This window comes from Panicum virgatum, chromosome 1N (assembly GCF_016808335.1).
Source record: "Panicum virgatum strain AP13 chromosome 1N, P.virgatum_v5, whole genome shotgun sequence".
Classification (NCBI taxonomy): domain Eukaryota; kingdom Viridiplantae; phylum Streptophyta; class Magnoliopsida; order Poales; family Poaceae; genus Panicum; species Panicum virgatum.
In genome coordinates, this window is record NC_053145.1 from 27,870,880 (window position 1) to 27,895,468 (window position 24,589).

General features: G+C 48.3%; 1 non-coding gene across 1 annotated transcript; it reads right to left on the reverse strand.

Moving 5' to 3' along the window:
* Window positions 1-7,361: 7,361 nt before the first annotated feature.
* Window positions 7,362-7,468, reverse strand: LOC120657747. Its single transcript, XR_005668287.1, has one exon. It is a non-coding gene; the product is annotated as a small nucleolar RNA R71 (small nucleolar RNA).
* Window positions 7,469-24,589: the final 17,121 nt, after the last annotated feature.

Consider the following 24,589-nt stretch of genomic DNA (forward strand, 5'->3'; position numbering starts at 1 on the left):
ACCAACCCCGACGAGACTAAGGAAATTCAGCGCCAAGTCCAAGAGCTTTTGAACCGCAGGTATGTACGTAAAAGCCTTAGTCCTTGTACCGTTCCTGTGCTTTTGGTTCCTAAGAAAGATGGTACTTGGCATATGTGTGTTGATTGTAGAGCCATTAATAACATTACCATTCGATATCGCCATCCTATTCCTATACTTGATGACATGCTTGATGAGTAGTGTGGCGCTATAATTTTTACAAAGATTGACTTGCATAGTGGTTACCACCAAATTAGAATGAAACTTGGAGATGAATGGAAAACAACTTTTAAAACTAAATTCGGCTTGTATGAGTGGTTAGTAATGCCTTTTGGTTTGACTAATGCACCAAGTACTTTCATGCGATTAATGAATAAAGTTTTAAGAGCTTTTATTGGACGATTTGTGATGGTTTACTTTGATGATATCTTGATTTACAGCAAGTCTTTAGATGAACATATGGATCACCTACGTGCTGTTTTTAATGCTTTACGTGATGCACGTTTATTTGGTAACCTTGACAAGTGCACCTTTTGCATGGATCGAGTCTCTTTTCTTGGCTATGTTGTTACTCCATAGGGAATTGAGGTGGATGAGACTAAAATTGAAGCCATAAAGAGCTGGTCGGTTCCCCAGACCATCACACAGGTGAGGAGTTTTCTTGGTCTTGCAGGATTTTATCGCCGCTTTGTCAAAGATTTCAGCACCATTGCTGCTCCGCTACACGAGTTGACAAAGAAGGGTGTGGTGTTCTGTTGGGGAAGGACACATGAAGAGTCCTTTTGCACTTTGAAGGAGAAGCTTACACATGATCCATTGCTGCAACTTCCAAATTTCGGTAAGACTTTTGAGCTTGAATGCGATGCTAGTGGAGTTGGCATTGGAGGTGTTTTAATGCAAGAAGGTAAACCCATTGCTTACTTTAGCGAGAAATTGCATGGCCCTGTTTTGAATTACTCTACGTCTGATAAAGAATTGTATGCACTTGTACGTTCTTTAGAGACATGGCATCATTATTTATGGCCTAAGGAATTTGTTATTCACTCGATCATGAATCGCTTAAGTATCTTCATTCTCAAAATAATCTGAATCATAGACATGCTAAGTGGGTTGAATTTATTGAATTCTTTCCTTATATTATCAAACACAAGAAAGGGAAGGATAATGTGATTGCCGATGCTTTGTCTAGATGTTATACTATGCTGTCCCAACTTGATTGTCGGATTTTTGGGCTTGAATCAATAAAAGAACAATATGCGCTAGATCCTGATTTTAAAGATGTGTTGCTGAATTGTAAAGAGGGATGTACATTGAACAAGTTTGTGATAAACGATGGATTTGTGTTTAGAGCTAACCGTATATGCATTCCAGTTGGTTCCGTTCGTCTTTTGTTGATGCAGGAAGCGCATGGAGGAGGTTTGATGGGACATTTTGGTGCGAAGAAGATGGAGGATGTTTTGGCCGCACACTTCTTTTGGCCAAGGATGAGGAGAGATGTTGAGCGGTTCGTGGCTCGCTACACTACATGTCAGAAAGCTAAGTCGCGCTTGAACCCACATGGTTTGTATATGCCTCTTCCTATTCCTTCGGTTCCGTGGGCAGATATTTCTATGGACTTTGTTTTGGGATTGCCTCGGACGAAGAGGGGGAGTGATAGCGTTTTTGTTGTGGTCGATCGTTTTTCCAAGATGGCACATTTTATACCTTGTCATAAAACAGATGATGCCATTCATATTGCTAACCTCTTTTTCAAAGAGATTGTTCGCTTGCATGGTATGCCTTCTACTATTGTTTCAGATCGTGATGCAAAATTCTTGAGTCATTTTTGGCGCACTCTATGGAATAAATTGGGGACAAAGTTGCTATTTTCTACAACATGTCATCCCCAAACTGATGGATAAACAGAGGTGGTGAATAGAACATTGTCTACAATGCTGCAAGCAATATTGAAGCAAAATTTGAAGATGTGGGAAGAGTGTTTACCGCACGTGGAGTTTGCATATAATCGGGCTGAACACTCCACCACCAAGGTAAGTCCTTTTCAGGTAGTGTATGGTTTTAACCCTCGTGGTCCCATTGATCTTTTGCCTCTACCTACTACTGAGCGTGTACATAGTGATGCTAAGGAGCGTGCTGATTTTATTTTGAAATTGCATGCTTCTACTAAAGAGAACATTGAAAAGATGACCGAGAAATATAGAATTGCTGGTAGTCAAGGTAGAAAGGAAGTTAAACTTGAACCGGGTGATTTAGTATGGTTGCATTTGAGAAAAGAAAGATTTCCAGATTTGAGAAAGTCTAAATTGATGCCATGTACTGCTGGACCATATAAAATTTTGGAAAAGATTAATGATAATGCATATAACCTTGAGTTGCCTCCCGAGTTTGGGATTAGTCCCACCTTTAACATTTCAGAATTGAAGCCATATTTGGGAGAAGATGATGAGCTTGATCGAGGATGACTCCAATTCAAGAGGGGGAGGATGATGAAGACATAACTCCTACGGATACAAACGACACTCCTCAAGATGATATACAAGGTCCTATTACTCGCGCACGCGCTCGACAATTGAACTTACAGGTGAGCTCGTTCCTAAGTAATGTTTATTGTGAATCTGAGAATAGATTGCTATCTAATGACTTAATTTTACTTAGGAACAAAGGAGAGGACCAGCAAGGGCGTGGAGAAGGCCTTGGAGGAGTGGAGGACCACCAAGGACGTCCGGATCAAGATGGAGGCCCAAACCGATTCGACTTCGTTTCAGTTTCGGACTCCAGGAACAGCCCACACTAAAATAGACGCCCAGGTCGCATACAAAGTTGGATTTGGGCGCACTTGATATGGATGGAAAGATAATTTTAAGACGCTTCCATTGGCACTAGTCTCAGGCCCAAATTCATCCAGAGTCAACAGAAATCATCTAAGGAAATTGACGTCCAGAATCTGTCCGGTGCTGCGTCAGAGTTTTTGGGCCGATGGTCCGTGTATCGTGTTGGAGCCCAATAGGGGCGCGTCCAGGGGGTTTTACATGACCTAAACCCTTATTATCAGCTGCCACCACCATCGTGAGACTTTGGGTTTTGCTTAGATTCATTCTGTCAAGAACAGTTGTCGCCGTTCATCGGTTTGTGAGACCCCAACTTGTGAGATTAATCATTCATCTGCAGAGTCACTTCAATTGAGCTGCATTCTTTTGAGTTCCTGCTTGTGTTCTTCATTGCACTTGCAGGGATTAACCTTCTTGGCAAGGTCAACTGGGTTGTGACACGGTTGATAACCAGAGGAGTTATGGTGCTAAGATTGTTGGATTCAGGTCTTAGGATCTGAAGCCGGATCGGTGTGTCTCGCTCCGCCTACAACGATAGTTATCCAGAACCTGACGGAAGATCGGGAACCCATGTCCCCATCAATGTGTGTGGTGTGTGAGAGGAGAGGCCCCTTTTACAGCTTGTGGAGGTCGGTTCCCGCCATCTCCATACATGGAAACATGCCAAACCACCTTCAAGAGGATAGGATCGAGCTTCCCGCCAAAATGCACCTGGACAGGTGCCTGTCCAAGTTTGGCCGGCCCCACCTTGCCGCCTGTGGCCACCGACCTTCTCTGGTACACTTCCTGGTGGGTCCTCTACTCTGATATGTCGGTGCCGGGGTTTATTTAGTCGGTTTGCTCTGACATGTGGGCCTCTTTTGGATAAGTTACGCAGGACGCAATCTTCTGCGACTTCGTCAACGTATTCTTCGTGTTTTCTTCTTATTCCGGACTTGTGCTCCTGAAAACATAAATCTTCCAAAAAAACTATGGAGTTAGGTTAGTGATACAAATATATGATTAAGAGGTATGGTTTTCCTTCTTTTGTGAGTATAGTTGACGGTCAAATTTTGAACTTAACGACCATCAACAACACCCCCAAGCTAGCCTACCACTGCGGTTCTGTGGGGTGGAACACAACCCAAGGTAACTACCCAGATCATCTAGTCTAAGCAAGCAACTAGTATAACTTGATAAAAGCACAGATCAAGGCTAAGCATGCTAAGAACATAGCAAGATAACCAAGAACAAACTCAATATGAATAGCATAACGAAAGTCGAAATACAAAGCCATACCAGAGGTCGTTGATTACTCGTTGACCCTGAGAATGACTAGATTCGCTAAAGAAGATGAAGTACTAGCCTAGCTCCACTACCCAAAGGAGTACAAGTCACAAGAGAGTGTGAGAGAGAGGCCTTCAAGTGGTGTGTGTGTTTGAGAGAGTGGTGGGAGGTCTCTTATATAGTCTTGAGGTCGGTTCCCGCCAACTCTTTACATGGAAACATCCCTAACCGACCTCTAGAGGATAAGACCTGATCTCCCGCCAAAATGCACCTGGCCGGGAACTAGGGTGGGTTCGGCCGGCCCCACCATGCCTCCTCTGGCCACCGTCTTTCTTTGGTACACTGCCTGGTGGGCCCTGATGTTGGTACATCGGTGTCGGGGCTTTGTTGGTCGGTTTGGTCTATTAATTGGGCCTCTTTTGCATGTGTTATGCAGGACGTGATCTTCTGCGACTTTGTCTGCGTATTCTTCGTGTTTTCTTCTTATTTCAGACTTGTGCTCCTAAAAACATAAATCTTCGAAAACAACTGTGGAGCTATGTTAGTGATATAAATATGCGAGTAAGAGGTATGGTTTTCCTTCTTTTATGAGTATAGTTGATGGTCATATTTCGCACTTAACGACCATCAACACACCCCCAATCTAGCTTTTGCTCGTCCCGAGCAAAACAAGGAGCTTGTTGTTTATCAACAAGGCGCTTGTTGTTGATCAGGAGTTGCTACAATGTTGAATTTCCAACTTATACTTAGGCACAACCATATGCTTCTTACCTTGATTATGAATAAGTTGGCCTTTGTTCTTACCTCTTACCTTACTCCTGTGGAGCTTATAGCTTCACCTCATCTTTGGTGGTTGAGAGTCAGAACAATATCATAAAGTGCTCTTATTTCTTTCTCTTTAGTTCAACTGTCAATCCTGAGGGTTTTTTAAGTTTTTCAAAAGAAATTTATAAAGTTCCTCGGTTGATCTCTCGGATCGCTCATTTTGTATAATTCCTTACCAAGGATGTTTATTGTGCCTTCCTTCCTCAACCTATCTCTAATGGCTATTTTTGTGGAGCTGTAGGTATGTAGGATTTGAAGGCATACCTGCTTCTCATATTTTGCTAAGTCAAAGACCAGATCCAAAGGAGAAACAAGTTATAAACCTTGATCAAGATGTGCAAGTGTGTGGATATTTTTGGTGGATGGTGTATGGACTCCTTTGTATGGACCATCTCTCTTTTTCTTTCTTTTTGGTTAAGGGGCTATCTTTTCATTTCTCTTGTTTTTGACATGCCTAAGCATGTGGCATAACTTCTTTGGGTATGCATCTTTTCTTTCTTTCTTTTTTTTTTGACATGCCGAAGCATGTGGCATACTTTCTTTAGGCATGCATCTTTTATTTTCCTTTTGCATAGTCCCATATCCTTGATATATTTTTGAGAAAGAGTGGTGTCATACATAAACATGGAGTTTTATTTTGTGGATGGATGGATGTTTGCTTACTTCTAGTGTAGAAGCATAGCGTGTTGTGGAAACGTGTACGTGATCTTGATAATGAGAGTATGAAATGAATCTCACTAAGGGTTACAATAATTTGACAAAGCTCAATGAGATAGCAAGTTGCATATGTGGAAGGTTTTGCAATAAGAACAACATATGGCTTTGGATAGGAATTTCATATCATCGAGGAACTTTATTATATTTTTGTGTTTTCAAAAATTAAATACTCCGGATATCAAGCATCACATAAGAGAAAATCATAGCCACTCTACTTAACCATATCATAGTTCACAACAACTTAGATTTGGATCATGCTTTTTGCTATCCACAAGTTTCAAGTTTAAGGTTTGAACTTTTAAGCCAACGAAACCAAAACTAGGTAGAGCATAAAGTTGTAACTAGGCATATGAACGAAATTAACAGAGCAACTATTCATCATCTCAACAAGGAAAACTTACACCATGCTTACTACACATATTAAAGAAATATATTTTGTTTTTGGTATTTTCTAAGTTTTGCAAAAAAAATTTTGTTTCTAGTTATGTAATTTTTTATGGATTTTCTAAATTTTGCAAATTTTTATGGGTTTCATGCAAGATTATGAAAGCAGTAAAGATAAATGATACAAGTTACCTCTCGTGGGGGTCCTCCCCCAAGCTAGCTTTAGGCTCACTATGGCTTGTCGGGGTTGAAACCCATCCAGCGGCAGTAAGCCCTCCACTCCTCCTGTCACTGCAACTGCAACTGCAACTGCTCCTTGTCGTGGAGTCTCTCGCCAGTGTGACGCTGTCATGCTTGGGTTGTATCGATGTGTTGCTGCAGCATCTCTTGTATGTTGTCACTCTGCACCCGCAACTCACCTAGTTGCTGGGTGATGGCACCGAAACCTCGGGACGAGGCCGTCCGTCTGATGAGGTTCGGTGCTCCGCTGGAGCTGGAACTGGTGGACTGGTGGCCTGGTGCCTGCCGTGCCCACTCCTCAGTGCTGGCACTGTGCCATGACGAACCACCGGCCTCATGTCTATGTGAGTGCTGTAGCTGCTGAGGCGGTGATGTCGGTTCTGCTTCCCTTCTGGTCCTGCTTCTTGTCATCTTGCTAGGTAAACGAAAAGATCTATGCCTATGAGCTCCTTCTTGTGGAACGAGAGGGATGGTTAGTGAATGGCAATTATACAAATGGAACTCCGTATTGGGCAGCGGAATCTCATTTGTAAAGCCCAAGTAGAAGAAAATCAAAGAGTCATTCGGGCCTTTTTTGAGTGTGTGACCTTGGATCAAATAAGCTTCGTCGATATACGCACGGTCGCCCTCAATGAAAGGAATAAAATTTGCCTCTAAGGCACCAACATGTGTAGCGATACAAGTAATCAAAGATGGCTTAACCAAAGCTTGCGCGGGATGGCTGAGAAGACTCTCCGCAACTTCTCCATCCCCTCGGCTGCCAATGTGGCAACTGGACCCAACGTTGATATTGGGGACGTGAACTTTGAGCTGAAGTCTATCCTCATAAATATGGTGCAAGCTAGCCTGTTCTGTGGCAAGCCAAATGAGGACGCCAACGCCCATCTCCAGAACTTTCTGGAGCTTTGTAAGACCGTAACCATATGGAGCGTTACGGCTGACGCCATCAGGCTCCACCTGCTTCCTTTCTCTCTACTGGGGAAAGAGAAACAGTGGTTTTATCAGAACAAGGAAGCTGTCAGCATGTGGGACAAACGTTCCATGGCGTTCCTCGCAAAATTCTTCCCATTGGGTAGAACAAATGCCCTACGTGGAAGAATTTCAAGTTTCCATCAGACAGGGATGGAATCCATCCCAGAAGCTTGGGAGAGACTCCAAGAATACATACTCACCTATCCTCATCATGGGATGGGCGAGTGGCCCATGCTCCAAAGCTTCTACAATGGGCTAACGACAACATCAAGAACCCATCTCGATGCTGCTGCTGGAGGAGCCTATCTAGACCTCACAATTGCCAAGGTAACCTTAATTGAAAAGATGGTCTCCAACCAGGGCTGGAATGAGGAGCGTTCCTTGCCCAGAACAAAGGGCGGAATGCATACCATCAAGGAGATGGAGATGCTCGCTGCCAAAATGGATCTCCTACTGAAGAAACTCGTACTCAACGTGCATGTTGTGGTCCATGCCATGAACTCGTACTCAACGTGCGAGGTTTGTGGTGATGGTGGACACTCGGGGAATGACTGCCCCGAGACAAGTGAAGACGTAGCCTACATCAACACAACAACACCGGGTTTCGTCCATAAGGAGGCCAGGGGTGGGGTCAAGCACGCCCACCATTCCAAGGAGGAGGTAACAATTTTAACTCAAATTTCAATTCGAATTTCAATTCGAACCAACCCTCCTTGAGAGATCTAGTCTTTGGCCAAGCCAAAATAAATGAATCCTTAAACAAAAAGCTTGCTGCCAAAGACAAAATTTTGGAAAATATAAATGCAAAAGTTGAAACGCTTTCTTCTGCGCTAAGAAATCAATTAAGTTTCAACAAAATGATCGAAACACAACTTGCGCAAATAGCTGCTGCTGTTGTTCCCTTTTCAGAAAAGATAAATGTGGTGACCACGAGGGGTGGTAAGTCCACTCGTGATCTACCATGTCCTAACCATGCAGAGAAAGCAGCAAGGCCACAAGTAGAGGAGGAAGAATCTACAAAACATGATGTCAGATTATTATTCCAGCCAGTCCAATGGGGTGTACCCGGCGGTAGAGTTTCAGGATGGGGATCTCATGACCAAGAGCTCGATAGTAACATAAAGACACAGGGACTTAGACAGGTTCAGGCCGCGATTTGTGTAATACCCTATGTCCTGTGTTCGGAGTTGTATTAGGGTTTGTGGAATGCTGCGAAAAAAGAAGTCTATCTGGGTCTTCCCACATCTCCTTTATATAGACTAGGAGTCATAGGGGTACAAGGAAGGTATGCTCGGGTTGTTTTACAAGAAAGGAGGTCGGTTAAGATCCCTAGATATCCAAGCTTCTAGTTGGAGCCTCTCATCCTGATCTACTGAAGATCCTTTCGGCGCACAGCTGAGTCACTGCTTGCCGAGTAGTTGTAGCCGAGTCACCAAGCGGGGTAGTCGCCCGTGTTCGGGGACCCCACTCGGCAGGGAGGTACATAGATCTACCTCCGTCAAGCCCCCGAGCGCTGGAGGGCCGAGTTGATTCTTGTCGTACGAACTAAGTCCTTCGGTGCTCATTATAAGTGTCCGTCATCATTGTAGATCCAGAACGGGATGCGCCCCTGGGCGCACCCATTGGGTGCAGCCCCCGAGGCTTGGAAGGGTTCGGGGTGCTGATGGCCATTATCTCACATTTTGACCGTCAACTTCTCAGAAATAAATTGAGTTTTGCACCATGTTCCATGAAAATATTATTTAATTCTAATAAGTTCCACAAGTTTTGGATGAGTTGTGCTTGCAGGAATCTACTGTCCAAAGATGGTCGAAATCAGAGAAAATCCCGCCCGCCCGGCACATTCCGTGCCGACCGGCATGACACCTCCACATACATGGGTCTAGTAGTTTCACTGGAACAATGTGACATGTTCATAAGGTTCCAGAACAAGGCAAAAACCTCATATCCTATTGGTGGACCCGGAAGGCACCAGGTTCAAACCAAAGACCCACATGCCAGTGCCAAGATCGTCAAATGAGGAAAGCACCCAGTCCAGAGGCAATGTGGAGCGTTGATGTGCAATATCGGCGAAACGGAGGGCCGAGAAGTGCCAGAGGCCGCTCTTGAGTACCGCAAATGCACACATTGATGTTGGAGCTGTAGAGATTCAACTCAATATCAATCGGCAGACAGAGAGGTTCGCCTTCAGACCAAAGGTCGAATAGTGTTCCCAGGTCAAGACATTCAACTGGAAGAAATCCGAGAAAGAGCAGGAGAAGCCATAAACACCGACAATCGATATCCTTGCCGAGCTCTTGGAACGTCTAAGAATCGATAGGGAGATCAGAGTACATAACTACAGGAATGCAAGACGACGAATTCTTCACAGAGAATTTGAGGAATCAGAGGTGAAAGCGATCAAAATAAAACCCGCCACCAAGAAGAAATGGCGGAGAAAAGTGTCTATGTCTGGAACTCCATCCGGCGACGACAATAGAACCCGAGGTATGGAGAGTCCCGCTCCGGACTCAAAACCCGAGCTATCGCCATGAGAATCATGGTACGTATCCATTCTTGCATTTGCATATAGGATAGTTTAAATTTTTCTTGCATAATCTTTCTTTTCAAAGTCATGGCATGTTTACAATTCTAAACCAAAATTTAAATTTTTGTTTTGCTTCAGATATCATTGCATTGCATAAAAAAAATTCAGCCAAAGTTTAGGCCGGCCGGCCCCACTCTCTTTTGTTTGGTCAGTGGGCTGCGGGAATCAGAGGCTTGGAGTGCATCAGAAGCAAGGGGAGGTGGCCGACACTTCTCATAGGGGGGAGACAGGCCGGCCGGCCTCATCATCGCCACCTGGCACGCGTCCTCCGCTCGTGTCCCGTCATCAATAACCAGAGCACTCCCACCAGCAGGTCTACGAGCTAGGCAACGATGTGGAGCAAGGAAGGCCACGGAAAGTGCCGCCCGGCACTGTATAGGCCGGCCGGCCTGCCCCCTGCGCGCCTTGATAAAAGCCACTGCATCGTCGTCGTTCATCGCACCATCGCTCTGAGTATGCAGGTCACCCTCCCGAGCACACTTTCTCTCTTCCTCTCTCTGAGTTTTCTTGCCTAATGAAGCTCTTAGGAGTTAATTAAGTTAAGAAACTCAAGTGCTAGCCCCACAAGAAAAGTAGTAGTCCTGAGATTAGCTCAACACTAATGCAATTAGTAGTAACTCTCTCCTAAAATGAAAACCACAAAAATATGTCTCGTTGATTAAAACAAGCTCTGAACGAAGAACGATTGTGGTGGATTGATCCTCACAAGAACGACTGACCACTAACCCCTCTGATTATTTTTCCTGCATATTCTCTATACTAATCTTTTGCAGGAGTCACGTCGGTCTGGGGGAACATCCGGAACATGGTGAAGAAGCTCGGCTCGTCATCCCGATCCTAGAGCTCGCGAGCGTCATCAGGCTCCCGGGATGACATGTCGGTGGACTCTGTTCGCCGACCGTCACGATCCCAGGAAGAAGAGGAGGAAGCCCCTGCCTCTCCAGCAGTCCCGAGGCCCCGTCTCAAAATTAGAGTTCTGACGTCGGTCGATCAGATCGTTGTTCGAACTGATTATGAGCAGGACGCCCTCGAGCTGTTGAAGAAGCAGTCGTACGGCCACGCCAAGCGGTTCGATACAGAATTCCTCATGATGACGGGACTCCGCCAGGACATGAACCGCGTGTTCACGGCTGCGGGATGGTCGCACTTCGCCGACATCACCGAACTAGAAAATGGTCATGTGCAGATCTCCCATCGACATATCCTCACTGGTCACCCGCATTGCGCGGTATGTCGGTGTTCTGGAGAATGCACAAGTCACATATCTGCCCGCGACGGATGAGTACCAAAACTTCATCGGTCTGGACCACTTTGTTCACGCGCACATGATGCGTGAAGATCCCGGGAACTCAGTATTCATGTGCTATCCGGGGTATGAGAGGGAGTTCGAGCTGCCATGCCCGAAACTCTCGCTCTACTGTGTGAAACGTCTAACCCTCCAAATGGAAAAGAAGGAGCCAGCACGCAACAGCAAAGCTGGCCCTATGACATGGGGACTCGGCGTGACGCACAGTTGGCCGAGGGTGGCACATCACGGCAGGCAGGAGCTTCTCGCCAGCTAGGAGCTTCACAGCACGCCCGTGCTTCTCAGGAAGCCGAACCATCACACGCTGCACCCTCGCCAGATGCCTCAGCAGAGCCTCACCCATACACTACTCACATGAGCTTCGAGGAGGCCTACGGGTTTTACACCCAGGGTGGCCAGACCTCACACCAGCCTGAGGGTAGCTTGGGGTATGGGCATGACTAGGGGGTTTACTACCCCTCAGGCATGGGGACATCCCATGGCCCATAGGTTCGCCCATCTGCGTCAGCATGTTTTGAGTACAACAATCTGCTCACACGGGAGCTATCAGGCCTCACTGCCTGAATGGGTGCCATAAAGTTATGTCAGAAGGAGTTGGGACATAGTCTCGATCACAACAACAGTCTCACACAGGAGAGTTGGGGGATGTTATCCTCCTTGTCCTATAATTGGCACCATGGTGCATACTACCCCCCCCCCCCCCCCCCGCCACATCCAGACCAGTAGCCCTGAGCTTCGTTGAAGCTTGGCGGGAGAGATCGTCAGTATCCAGGTAAGTCGTCATACCCGCTCGTTCAGCTTATCATAATCTTAGTAAAAAAAGAGAGAATTGCCAGGCTTAGAATAAATGTGTGGAAATCCGTGCAAACTCTTACCTTGGAAATGATTAATAGTTGCTCTGTTTGAGACTTGCATGTGCCCCGTTTACAGCTTTTTACTCATCTAGTACCAGAGCTAGTTGGCCCATAATAGACACATTTTAAATCTGCTTTAGTGGGAGCATTAACATGATTTTCTAAGTCTAAGTTGTTGTGGGATTCGAGATGGCCTACATTGGAATTAAAACTATCTACCTCAGTAAGGGAAATTCTCGGAATAACATTAAAATATGATAAAAGGTTTCCCTGTTGATTTACATATCCCATCCAGAGCCATAATGTTTTATCATACAAGAGCTACCATAGGCTATCTTGATTTACTTTGAGCTTTGTCGAATGGTGAGTTCGCTCAAGGAAAGGTACTTGTCATCTGCTGGTCTTTCTCCTTTGCGTGCCATTTCTTGCTAGCCTCAAAATGTCTGGTACGACAATTACCTATTCCGGGTATTGTCATCCACCCAGACAGTTCCACCACAACTCCAGTACAAAATCTCCACTGTGTGCCAATCCACTCCAAAAAAGGGTCAAAATTCTTCAAAAGTTCCCTCTGAAAGTATTCAATTCAGGAAGGACATGGAGTAATCTTCTTCAAAAAAAAGTGCCCATGATCCTTAGCAAAAATAGTTCAAAAGTGGAGTTCAATAAAATGACCCAAAAATGTTTCCAAAAGTGTGAGTCCATTTCTCCCTCTCCCCTAGACATTTGTGATTCCATAAGATCGGAATTTGATCAGGTACCTACCTCTTGCGAACCACTCTTCGGCTCGCCAACACTAGTAATCAAGGTATGTCATACTCTTCCTACCCATAACTCTAGATGTCAGCCTTAGATTAGGAAGAACTTGGTCAAGTTTCGACCTTGGTAAGGATCATACACCTTGAGCGATTGAGAGCACCTTCAGGGAACCTTAATCATATGCATACTTAAGAAATATTTTGAGAATGAACCTGAACAGGGAAGACAGGAAAACATTCCGGTGAAGGTTGTTCAGTCCTCCAACCGCTCAAGGCAAGGGACGAAATGTGAAATAAGCCCCATCATTCAGAACAAATAGGTATGAGCCAACTTACTCGAAGTACATACGGATAGAGTAATATGCTGTGCACAGGGTACCTACAGAGGGCAAACATCAACGCAACTCCTGATCCACCGAGCCTCAGTACTAAGCTTTGCTCGAGGACGAGCAAAAGTTTAAGCTTGGGGGGGGGGTATTGATGGCCATTATCTCACGTTTTGACCGTCAACTTCTCGGAAATAAATTGAGTTTTGCACCATATTCCATGCATATTTTGTTTAATTCTAATAAGTTCCACAAGTTTTGGATGAGTTGTGCTTGCAGGAATCTACTATCCAAAGATGGTCGAAATCAGAGAAAATCCCGACCACCCGGCACATTTCGTGCCGACTGGCCTGACACCTCTACATACATACATGGGTCCAGTACTTTCACAAGAACAATGTGACATGTTCATAAGGTTCCAGAACAAGCACCTCATATCCTATTGATGGACCCGAAAGGCACAAGGTTCAAACCAAAGACCCACATGCTAGTGCCAAGATTGTCAAATGAGGAAAGCACCCAGTCCAGAGGCAATGTGGAGTGTTGATGTGCAATGTTGGCGAAACGAAGGGCAGAGGAGTGCCAGAGGTAGGCCGCCCGGCCTAAGATTCTGGTATCCAAGGAAACCACCCAACTTATCGATCTCCCGGAGTGATCAGAAGCCATCCACGCGAAGTCGGTGGCAGCAGGGCTAGGCCGCCCGGCCCCACAAGTCAGCCACTGGAGCTCCTCTTTCGCGTGAAGTTAAAGACAAGTCAGGGGTAGCGTAATCTTGCAGCGGTTACCTGATTACCGACCTTGAGCAGCTATGAATAGGCCTCCCATCCTCACTTGTAAACACACACTAAAGAGGAGCAATTGTCTCTTCTCAAGTCTAAAGTAGGTTAGTAATTGGGAGTTAGAGTCGAGTCGAGCTTGTCTCGGGGATCCGGAGCCATCATCAGAGCTCGGTATAAGTTCTTGTATCTTTTCCTTTGACTTTTTTAATATAAGTAATCTTCTTCATTTACTTGATTCAGCTTTACTTTCCACAAGTATTTATATTTCCAAGTACTATTACTTGTCTGCGGGAGTAAGTTTTACCTCTAGTTTAGTTTAAGTTCTCTTCCTTGCTTGTCGGAGTTAGTCTTAAGGGTTTTCTCACCGGTACTAGTCTAATTCAAATTAGTTCACTAGGTTGAGGGGGATTTATCTTGAAGGCCTCAAGAGAAATCCTAGTACCGAGAGCAGATGTGGTGTCTAACTCAGTGCTAGCTAGAAAGTGTGTTCCACCCCACGGTACCGCAGTGGTAGGCGGCAAGTGGTGACAGCCTTGTCCATCCCACATAGTCCACCACGTTCGGGTGCTTTCATAGCAGTAAGATTGCCAAAAGTATGTTGGTCCCCTTCTCACCCCTGTCTGCGCCCTTCGCTTACGCCGCCGAAGTAAGCTCCTGGTTCCAACATCAATATAGAAGGTTAGATTAGTTCTAGTGAGGCTAGCTCAGTAGTTTAGAAGTGTTTCAAGAGTCCTTTCTCGCTCGCTGTCCTCCCAGTTGCTACCTCTCTAAGGTATAGAGTCTCCTGTGTGTCGCGCGGTCATAGACTGGCCATTTATCCTATTTGTTATCTGGCTTACCCCTGCTGAATTAGTCGGTCGATAAACTCAGTAAAGGTTGTCACTACAATTTACGATACACTTTACCATAGTGCTTCCCTGAGGATTTCACGATACCCTGGAATACTCCAAGGTGAAGTGCTACACCGGTGAATTCCGTGCGCTTGCAGAATACCTATTCAGATTGAGCATAAGAGACACCAACATGAAGAAGCATTTCGAGGGTCAAAGAACTGATCTCCAACTTTTGTCAATCCGAATGCCTGGGTACCTAGTAAGCATTTTTGTTAGACTGATTCCCTGAGGATATCGGTCCTTAGCTATCTCGAGATAGCCGTAACATATGAATCTAACTCGATTCCCTGACCCTGAAGTCCTGGTTTGAGTCACTGAGACTTTCCGAGCGGTCCCGGCGTTCGGGCCCTAAAGCCCTGGCTGAGTCACAGAGATACACCGGGTTATATATGGCACCTAGCCGCCGAGTAGGGTCGCTGGCGGAGTCACGGAGACACGCCGAGTAGTCGCGGCGTCCGGGCCCTGAGGCCCTGGCTGGGTCACGGAGACACGCCGGGTCGTAGGTGATGCCCTGCCCCCGAGCAGGGTCGCTGGCGGAGTCACGGAGATGCGTCGAGTAGTCGTGACATCCGGGCCCTGAAGCCCTGGCTGGGTCATAGAGACACGCCGGGTCATAGGTGGCACCCAGCCCCCGAGCGGGGTTGCTGGCAGAGTCATGGAGATGCACCAAGTAGTCGTGACATACGGGCCCTGAAGCTCTGGCTGGGTCACGAAGACACACCGGGTCGTAGGTGGTGCCCAACCCCCGAGCAGGGTCACTGGTGGAGTCACGGAGATGCGCTGAGTAGTCGCGGCATCCGGACCCTGAAGGCCTGGCTAGGTCACGGAGACACGCCGGGTCGTAGGTGGCGCCTAGCCCTCGAGCCGGGTCGCCGGTGGAGTCACGGAGAGGCGCCGAGTAGTCGCGGCGTCTGGGCCCTGAAGCCCTGGCTGGGTCACGGAGACACGCCGAGTCGTAGGTGGCACCCAGCCCTCGAGCAGGGTCGCCGGTGGAGTCACGGAGAGGAGCCGAGTAGTCGCGGCATCCGGGCCCTGAGGCCCTAGCTGGGTCACGGAGACACGCCGGGTCGTAGGTGGTGCCCAACCACCGAGCAGGGTCGCTGGAGGAGTCACAGAGACGTGCCGAGTAGTCACGGCGTCCGGGCCCTGAGGCCCTGGCTGGGTCACGGAGACACGCCGGGTAGTTGGAGGCGCCCAGCCCCCGAGCAGGGTCGCTGGCGGAGTCACGGAGACACACCGAGTAGTCGCGGCGTTCGGGCCCTGAGACCCTGGTTGGCTCACGGAGACACGCCGGGTAGTAACAGGAATATTCGAAGCACATTCGCATTACGGTAAAAAATCAAACCGTTATCTCCCCGCGTGGATCTGACGCGCCTGACAGAGGAGCGGGGCTGTCAGGGGCAATGGTAAAAAGAAAGTTACCGTTAACTCCGCTCTGTCCGCCGTAAGATTCCCGGCCCGATCTGATCCAGACGTTGATTTCGGATCTGCTCATTGTGCAGTCTTCGATATTTAAATAGGGGAACCTGCGTGGAGTGGCCACCCTGTTCCTGGGTGCTCTAGAGCTTTTAGCTGCCTTGCCAACTCGACTAGCTTCTAGAGCTCTCGGCCTTCCAGTTCCTCGTGATTTCCATCCCTTTCTTGAGCTTCGCCGCCATCGCCATGGCCGCCACTCCTGCTGCTTCATCGTCTTCGACCTTGGGGAGCACCGGAGATGCTCTGCCGCCTTCATCATCATGGAAGAAGTGTTCGCTCTAGGATAGCGACATCCAGGACATGGTGGAGCGCGACATCCTCCCGGAGAAGCAGATCTTCGGGTGGCAGTGCTGCTACGGTGAAGAATTCCCGTCAGAGGACAAGGACTAGACGGTCGTGTTCAAGTCCTTCTACGTGAAGGGCTTTGCGCTGCCTGCGGGGGCCTTCTTCCGCGGCCTTCTTTACTTCTACGGGCTCGAGGTAACACATCTCAAGCCCAACTCGATCGCCCAAATCGCCATCTTCATCCACCTCTGTGAGGGGTATCTGGGGATCGCCCCCCACTTCAACTTGTGGCGAGCTCTGTATCGCCTCAAGGGGCACCCGTCCAACGTTCGTTGGAACATCGTGGGAGGGGCCGCCTTCTCGCTGCGCCAGGGGAGCGTCTACCCCGACCAGTCACAGGATCATGGAACACCCAGGTGACTCCATTGGCATGAGGAAGTCTATTTGCCAAGACCTCTGTAAGAGACTTGGGATGTATTATCATCGCCAGATTCTGTTGTTGAGGTGTCAGCCATGGGGCGGACACATTATTTGGACTTGCTGGCGATGGCGCTGATGTAGGTGTAGCCGACGGCTGTGGAGCTGGTGCGGCATCTTGAGACTGGGTCAGCTGAGGAGCCAACGCATTAACTTACTGATTCATCGGCTATGAAGCCGAAGTCCTTGGCTGCCCTGCTTGACATCATATACTCCGGGGGCATACCAAATCTAGTAGTAGGATCCCAGCCAACAGGGTACCCTGGCACGTAGTTTCCCTGTGCATGTGTAGTCATCGGTGTGGAACTAGTGTACGAAGGAGGAAACTGAGTTGGTGCTGCAGTACTAACCGGCTGTGCATATACGATATTCCCATCTGTTTGAGCCTGAGGGTCAATCGGGGATGTCTCAGTTGCCGATCCAGTAGGGGAAAAACCATCTGACTGGCCTGTTGATAGGCCAGACCCACTATGTGTAACACCCGGTTTATAAAAGAACATAAACCGAGCAATCATATACGTGCCAGGATCAAGTCACACGTATATACAACAGAATGAACAGTATATAAGAGCACATATCACGTAAAAAGACATAATAAAGCGAATACGAATGTTATTTATTACAATAATGACAAAATGTCTGATACAGCGGAAGCGAAGTACAAAATACGATAAAAGCTCTCCGAAGCTGAAGCAGGGCGCCACAGGGACGTCGACTGGGAGACGAAGCACCTAGAAGTCCTCGTAGTCCTGGTAGCGCTGGACGAACTCCCTCGTGTCGGCAGGAACTGAGCAGCAGTAGCGTAGCCAAGAGGAAAAAGTAGAGAAGAGGCAAGAGTGAGTACACAACTTGTACTCAACAAGTATAACACAAACTATGAGGCTCTAGGCTGGCTGACTCAACTGCATTAGCTTTTAAGTGTTGGCAAGATTTTATTTAAGCTATTTACTACTAGTTGATGAATTACCATTAACCCAGTTACATAGTAATTAATCAGAATTAATTATGATACTACTGAGAACCAAACCACGACCAAGCCACCAAGGTAACCCCGAGAAGCACCTCCCTCGTCGGAAGGAGATAACTTCACTAATCAAAAGGAGGATCTGGGCCGCTCATGACCGTGAGCACGGCTAGTATACAAGTTTTACACTCTGCAGAGGTTGCACATCTTTACCCACAAGTCGTGAGCTACGCCAGTTGTTCATCACACTTCCTTAGGTGAGATGGCCAGCGACTCACTACGAGGCCTTTAAAAAGAATCTCGTTGGTAAGGCGTAACCGCGAGAGTTAGGTCGGCGACGATGGGGCCCACCTCCGGGGGTACAAGCACAGGAGCGCAATCCAAGCACAGACCAAGCCGGAGGAGCAGGGACCATTGAAGCTTACTACTCTTGCCCCGCAGGTAAGTTACTCCAAACCAAAAAGATCTAGTTATTACGCCAAGTCTATCCCATTCTAGCCTTGTGGTAGCGCTGTTGTCCCAGGTTGTCGCTCTATGAACCGGTCCTTATGGAGAGTGGCCAACCAGGCAGTAAGCACCGTGCTGGCCCCCTAAACCATGTTTCTAAAAAAACATCTTTTAACGAGAAGTGAGCCACTCAAGCCACACAGAGTGCCACTCTCAGAATTAAGTTCAAGTAAACCATTAATCAAATTAATTAAAAGGACCAGAGTGTGTTATAGCGCAGCAACCTAGCACAACTAACCAAAATGCAACCCAAAGGATATATATAAAGGATATAAAGTGGCTAGGAATGTCCTTATAGGCATACAGTATTAAAATACAGTATGAAAATGTAATTAAAGTGATAGGTTGTTCATGTTATACTTGCCTTCCTCGTACTGCTCCTGCTGCTGCTCAAAGTGCTCCGAAGACGGCTGCTCCTGGCACTGGTACTGAGGCTCCTCAGATGGATCAACGTCTACTCACGAACACATGGCCAAAACAATGCACAAAATAAGCATACAAGCAAATACTAACAAAAACTAAAGAACAGTACATCAACACATAAAAACAGCGCACTAAACTACTCTAATACTGTTCTACGCGTTACAACGATCGCGTGGACATAAAGAACGCTAAAAACGGAGCTAAAACGCATTTTCTAGGCTAAAAACAAGTTCTAGGGGCTTATTTGTAAGAAAAACAGGGTTCCAGGGCTTTTCTGCTAAAACCGAGGGCTAAAACACAATTAAACGTTAACTCCAGGGTCTAACGCGCAAAATTAGCAGCAAAGGACGGCGGGTTCTAATTCCAGAAAGGCCAGGGGGCTGCGTGTTAAAATTTGGACTAAACCGCAAATTCTTTTAACTAAGAGTGGACTGCGGGTTGAATCTCGGAAAACTAAAGGGCTCTTTAGCAAAAAGTACCGGCCGAACCGGTATCTTTGATTCTGGGCCGTCGGATCGCGATCTGGCGGATCAGATCGGATCGGCCCACCTTCTAATCGGGGCCGTTGAATCGGGATCTAGCGGCTCAGGGCGAAAGGGGCGACGGCGGCGGCGCTGGTCGCCGGGGAAACCAAATCCCGCGGCGGCGCTTCACCGGAGATGCCCAATCCGGCACTCCGGGGGCTATTTGGGATGGGGTTTGGCCGTGGAGCTCCCTTGCGGCATGGGTAATCCACCTAGGGGCGAGTTGGGTTTGGGGAGGTCCCGAGCATGAAGTTCAGCGACCATGGCGGCTCGGGGCGGCGAAGTTCGCCGGCGGGTGAGGTGCTGACCTCAGGAGCGGGTTAAAGGCCAAGACAACTAGCGCAAATGAAAGGGCAGGATGTTGTGAGGCTCACCGAGCTTGGAATTGGACGGGGGAGTGGTGCAGCGGCGTCGGCGTCGTGCTCCGGCAGCGGTCGCGGGCGGCGCTTCGCGGTCCGGGTTGCTGCGGTGGTCCTCCGGGCTCGCTGAGTAGCTGAAGAGGTCCGCGCAGTCCCTGAGTAGGCAGTCCAGGGGTCAGAGGGGTGCGGAGGTCGCCGGCGGCGGCAATTGCTTGGGAACCCGCTTACCTGCGGTGGCGCGGAGCTATGGCACGGCGGAGCGAAGGGAGGCGGCGGCTAGGGTTTGTGCTGCGGAATGGGAGGGCGCAGGGGCTCCGCGGGGTCAATTTAAGGGCCGGGCGGGGATCTTGGGGAGGCGTGCCCCCGATGGAAACTCGCCGGGGATCTCGGCGTGACGGTTGCGGGCGCTGCGGAGGAGGAAGGAGGAGCTGACTAGCGGGCCCGGGCTGGCAGCGAGAGGAGAGGGACGCGGGCGACGCGGGGCTAGCGGCTGTAGGCGCTGACGTGCGGGCCCGGGAGCGCAGCGGCTGAGGCGCGTGACGCGTTCTGTGGCGCGAGGCGAGCGGGCGGGGCAGGCCGCAGCGTGGGCCCTTGCGAGTGGGCCGCGCGCAGGGTGACTGGGCCGCCAGAAAAGGAAAGGAGATGGGGCCACGGGGAAGAAAAGGGAAACGGGTTGGGCTGGGCTGGGTTCGGGCTGGTTTCGGGTTTCTATTTTCTGGTTTTCTTTTCTATTCTTCTCTTTTCTAAATCTAATTCAACCAAAGTTTGAATTCAAAAATGAATTTGAATTCAAACCACACTCAAATAAAATTATGCACCAGCATGAATGCAACAAAAATTTAAACCTATGATAAATTTTAATTATTTAGGAACAAAAAATTAGATTAAATGCCATCTAAACACAATAAACCTTAGAAAATTTAACTAAAGCCAATTTAATTTATAATAAATACTGAAATTTAAATTAGGGTGTTACAGACCCTACCCCCTTAAAGAAATCTCGTCCCGAGATTTAGCTGGGCTGGCTAGCAAAGAGATCTGGATATGTCTTCTTCAACTCATCTTCTCGCTCCCAAGTAGCTTCAGCTTCACTGTGGTGACTCCACTGAACTCTGCACATCTTGATGCGCTTGTTCCGAGTAACCCTCTCTGATGTCTCCAGAATCTTTACCGGATGCTCAATATAAGTCAGATCCTCCTGGACATCGACTCCATCCAGGGGTGCCTGCTCCTCGGGTACTCGCAAACACCTCTTCAGCTGAGATATATGGAAGACATCATGAACTCCTGAGAGACTGAGAGGTAACTCCAGGCGATAAGCAACTTCGCCTTTCCGTTCTAGCACCTTGAATGGCCCCACATAACGAGGTGCTAACTTCCCTTTGACATTAAATCTGCGGATTCCTCTCATCGGAGACACCTTCAGATACACATAATCACCGACACTGAAAGTCAGGTCTCTCCGTTTGCCATCAGCATAGCTCTTCTGCCTGCTCTGTGCAATCCTCAGATTTTCTCGCACAGCCTGAACCATCTGCTCTGCATCATCTATGATCTCAGGGCCAAAGAGCTGCTTCTCACCGATCTGATCCCAATAGAGAGGAGTCCTGCATTTTCTGCCATACAATGCCTCGAAGGGTGACTTCTTCAGACTGGCCTGATAGCTGTTGTTGTATGAGAACTCAGCAAATGACAGGCACTTATCCCAACTAGTACCATACTGAATAGCACAAGCTCTCAGCATATCCTCCAACACTTGGTTGGTTCTCTCTGTCTGCCCATCTGTCTGAGGGTGATAAGCCGTACTGAAGCGCAGCTTCGTATCCAACGAATCATGGAGCTGCTCCCAGAAACGAGAAGTGAACTGAGACCCTCTGTCAGATATAATCTTCTTCGGCACACCATGCAAGCAGACAATCCGAGAGATGTACAACTCTGCAAGTCTAGCACCGGAGTAAGTAGTGTTCACTGGAATGAAGTGAGCAACCTTCGTCAATCGATCCACTACTACCCAAATGGAGTTGTACCCTTTCTGAGTACGAGGCAATCCAACAATGAAGTCCATAGTGATCTCCTCCCATTTCCACTCCGGAATCTTCAAAGGCTGCAATAGACCTGCTGGCCTCTGATGCTCAGCCTTGACACGCTGACAGGTGTCACAAATAGCCACGTACTCTGCCACTGAACGCTTCATCCCATACCACCAGAAACGTTCCTTCAGATCATAATACATCTTCGTGCTGCCCGGATGGATAGAGTAAGCTGTATCATGGGCCTCACTCAGAATCAACTTCCGAAGATCATGCACATCAGGCACGCAGATCCGGTTCTTGTACCACAAGGTACCCTGATCATCCTCTCTGAAATGAGGAGCCTTGCCCTTCTTAAGCAACTCACGAATCTCCTGCAGCTTCTCATCATCTTTCTGATGCTGCCGGATCTCTGCCTCTAGAGTCGGTACTGCCTCAAATGCTGCACTGGAGGTATGATGCAAGAAGCCCAGACTCAACTGCTCGAACTCCTCGCATAACTCTGGAGGCATCTGGAAAGCAACGGCCATGTTGACATAACTCCTTCTGCTCAAAGCATCTGCTACAACATTGGCCTTGCCCGGATGATAGTGAATCTCCAGATCATAGTCCTTGACCAACTCCAGCCATCTTCTCTGCCGCATGTTCAGCTCATTCTGCGTGAAAATGTACTTGAGGCTCTTGTGATCAGTGTAGATATCACACCGCTGCCCATACAAGTAATGCCTCCAAATCTTCAAAGCATGCACAACTGCGGCTAACTCAAGATCATGAGTAGGATAATTCAGCTCGTGCCGGCGTAGCTGCCGTGAAGCATAAGCTATCACTCTGCCCTCCTGCATCAGAACACACCCAAGACCATCCTTCGAAGCATCACAATACACCGTGAACCTCTTCGTCTGGTCTGGCAGAGTCAAGACTGGCGCCGTAGTCAACCTCTTCTTCAGCTCATCAAAGGCCATCTGACGCTCATCAGTCCATACGAAAGCCACATTCTTCTCTAGCAAGGAAGTCAAAGGCTTCGCGATCTTGGAGAAATTCTCGATGAACCTCCGATAATATCCAGCTAAGCCCAAGAAAGATCTGACTTCCTTCACTGTCTGTGGTGTCTCCCACTCGAGCACATCTTTCACCTTGCTCGGATCAACAGCAATGCCTCCCTGAGAGATAACATGACCGAGGAATGGCACCTCGTCAATCCAGAACTCGCACTTGCTGAACTTGGCGTACAGCTGATGCTCTCTCAATCTCTGCAACACGAGCCTCAGATGCTCCTCGTGCTCTTCTTCTGTCTTGGAGAAGATCAGAATATCATCAATGAAAATCACCACAAAGACATCCAGATAATCCATGAAGACCATGTTCATCAGATGCATGAAGAAAGCCGGGGCATTAGTCAAGCCGAAGGACATGACTGTATACTCATATAGCCCGTACTTGCAGGTGAATGCCGTCTTCGGAATATCCCCAGGATGGATCCTCAGCTGAAAATATCCCGAACGAAGATCAATCTTCGAGAATATACGAGCACCTCGAAGCAAATCGAAGAGATCTTCAATACGGGGCAGTGGATGCTTGTTCTTGATAGTGACTGCATTCAGCTCACGATAATCCACACACATCCTCTTCGAGCCATCCTTCTTATCTACCAGCAACAACGGAAAAGCCCAAGGAGAGAAGCTGCGACGGATATAGCCCTTGGCTAGCAACTCATCAATAGTCTTCTTAACTTCTTCATGCTCTATAGGTGCCATACGGTAGGGCCGCTTTGCAATAGGAGCTGTGCCAGGCAAAAGATCAATGCAAAACTCAATGGCGCGTTCAGGCGGCATACCTGGCAAATCATCCGGAAAGACATCCGGGAATTCAGACACCACGCGAATACCGTCCGTGGGTCTAGCCTCCATCTGATGAAGAAATCCAGAGGGCTCTACTGCACTGATAACAACCTCTTGGCCACTGGAAGCTGATAGCAAGACTGTCCTCTGAGCACAATCTATCCGAACTCCCCATTTGGCCAGAGTCTCCATTCCCAGAATGACATCAATGCCCTTGGTGTCTAGCACCATCAGATCAGTACAGAACTCTACTCCCCTCAAAGAAACACTGACTCTCGGGCAGTAAGTGTGAGACCTCAACTGTCCTCCCGGTGAAGATACTAACAGGCACCTCTTTAATGTGCTAGTATGAATACCATGATGCTCGACAAAAGACTGAGTAATGAAGGAATGAATAGCACCAGTATCAAAAAGCACTGTAGCTGGATATGAATTAACCATGAACGTACCAATAACCACGTTGGGAGCCTCGGCCGCTGACTCGGCCGTCACGTGGTTCACCCTGCCCTGTGCTGGCGCCCTGGGCTGAGCTGGGCGCCCCTGCTGTCCCGCCTGCGCCTTCCGGGGGCAAGCGTTGGCGTAGTGCCCCGGCTGGCCGCAGTGAAAGCAGGTGCGAGGAGGTCCCTGAGCCTGCTGTCCGGTAGGAGCTGCCGGACGTGGAGCCTGCGGTGCTGGTGGAGCTGCACGAGCCGGAGGTGCCGGTAACCTCTGGCCCTGACCTGCCTGCTGCTGTCGAGGCGGGTACTGCTGCGGTGGCCTCTGCTGGTACTGCTGAGGAGGCCGGTACTGAGGCTGGTACTGCTGGGGCTGCTGGAGTCGAGGACGAGTGTTGCTGCCGGAAGCAACGGGGACAACCTTCCTCTTCTTGTCCTCCATCTCCAGGTGCTTACGCTCAGTGTTGAGCGCACTGTCAACCAGATGGTTGAAGTCGTCGAAGCGGAGGTTGAGCAGCG